The sequence below is a fragment of the Limulus polyphemus genome, unplaced genomic scaffold (genome assembly GCF_000517525.1).
Source record: "Limulus polyphemus unplaced genomic scaffold, Limulus_polyphemus-2.1.2 Scaffold281, whole genome shotgun sequence".
In the NCBI taxonomy this organism is placed as follows: domain Eukaryota; kingdom Metazoa; phylum Arthropoda; class Merostomata; order Xiphosura; family Limulidae; genus Limulus; species Limulus polyphemus.
Window position 1 is genome coordinate 174,305 of NW_013665891.1, and position 2,243 is coordinate 176,547.

Consider the following 2,243-nt stretch of genomic DNA (forward strand, 5'->3'; position numbering starts at 1 on the left):
TCAGATTTTGATACTCGTGGTGGGCAAAGCATAGCTAGCCCATTGTGTAGCTTTGTGCTTAACTTCAAACAAACAAAAATAAGAGCAATATACCGCGTTAAAATACAGAAGTCTACAGTAAGATATAAGCAGTATTATCAGTCTACAGTAAGATATAAGCAGTCTTATCAGTCTACAGTAAGATATAAGCAGTATTATCAGTCTACAGTAAGATATAAGCAGTCTTATCAGTCTACAGTAAGATATAAGCAGTATTATCAGTCTACAGTAAGATATAAGCAGTCTTATCAGTCTACAGTAAGATATAAGCAGTCTTATCAGTCTACAGTAAGATATAAGCAGTATTATCAGGCTACAATAGGGTATAACCAGTATTATCAGGCTACAATAGGGTATAACCAGTATTATCAGGCTACAATAGGGTATAACCAGTATTATCAGGCTACAATAGGGTATAACCAGTATTATCAGGCTACAATAGGGTATAACCAGTATTATCAGGCTACAATAGGGTATAACCAGTATTATCAGGCTACAATAGGGTATAACCAGTATTATCAGGCTACAGAAATTGGAACCAAAATAATTTAAGACAAAGTTGTATAAATATTTCTATGTTAAATAACATGTCCAAATACGGCCAAATGCGTTTTCCTGTGCCTTACCTTTCTACACCTACATGTGTTTGGTTTGTAATAACTCAAAAAGAATAATATCAGGATTCAAGCACTCTCCAGATCAGAAGTCAATTAGTTTATTTACATAAAACCAATGCAATAATTATGACTTCACAAATCACACGTTAAGCTATTACGACTACAATATCTTCACCTGGCTGAAACAGTTCTGAAAAGAACGAAGATTTCACGCTACACATCATCAACGTTTCTGTTGATTACTAACATAAAGGAAACGTGTCTGGTTATATACTCAATCACTATAGTGTGTATTTTATCAAAGTTACTCGGGATTTCAAGAATAGAAACACACAATGCCTTATTTTTCTTCTTACAAATTAAATATTTATGAAATATAAAGCTGAAAGCGATTCATGAAACACCAGTTTCTGCTAACGGAACTTGCTGCTCGAAGGTCTTTAAAATAGCCTTTAGTAAGAATTGAGGATGATAAGAATTTCTAGTATACGCACAGTTTGTAATGTAAAAAATAAATCAGGGATAAGCAAATTACTGTAATATATTTTCAAGAATTAAATTATAGTTCCGAAATAATTAATGAGAATAAAATATTCGAAATTATATTATAACAATTTGTTGTTCCATCATTTCTGAACCGAGCGCGACATATGTTTAGCGTGCCAAGACTGAGAATCCAAAGATTTATGGTTGGCGTAACGTTTGGGACTGTGAGTGACTACCAAATCCCACTACACTATAAATCTGGTGTTATGTGTGTGAAAACGTTAGAACATATTCGTTGGTAATAATTTGAAGAAGATGTGTTCTATTTGAGTACATGCTATCGTCGTGAACATCTAAAACACATTATGGTAGAGGCTAACACTAGATCAGTTCGATGTTAGAACATGAATATATATATATATATAGGTGTGTAACATCAATCTAATCACTTATAGCGTCTGGACTTTTATCTGTTTTCATTAACTTATGCACATTAAATTGAGGTAAACTCACATTCAGAACTACATGTAGCTAAAATATAAATTAAAAAATCAAGATTTTACTTGTAATACACTACACAGTTTTAAGAAAGATGTAAACTTAAAATTAAGCAAAACTCCTTTGAATATAAATGTCAAGATGATAATGAGAACATTTTGAGGTTGAAACAATCACACTCCCAAATACCTGAGCTACTAAGAAATATAAGTAAATTGTTGCTAAAGCAGAATTATTTACAAACCTTTAACTTTATTGTCATACATTTGCTGACATGATGAAAATGTTAAGAATTAAAAACAGGTTTTCATTGAAAGAAAATATGATGTTTAAGTTTTGAACAAACCTTTGAATGCGTGTATTGTGATACTTACAATTCAATGCGTGTATTGTGATACCTAAAATTCAATGCGTATATTGTGATACCTAAAATTCAATGCGTATATTGTGCTACCTAAAACTCAATGCGTGTATTTTTGATACATACAATTCAATGCGTGTATTGTGATACCTAAAATTCAATGCGTGTATTGTGATACCTAAAATTCAATGCGTGTATTGTGATACCTAAAATTCAATGTGTGTGTTGTGATACCTAAAATT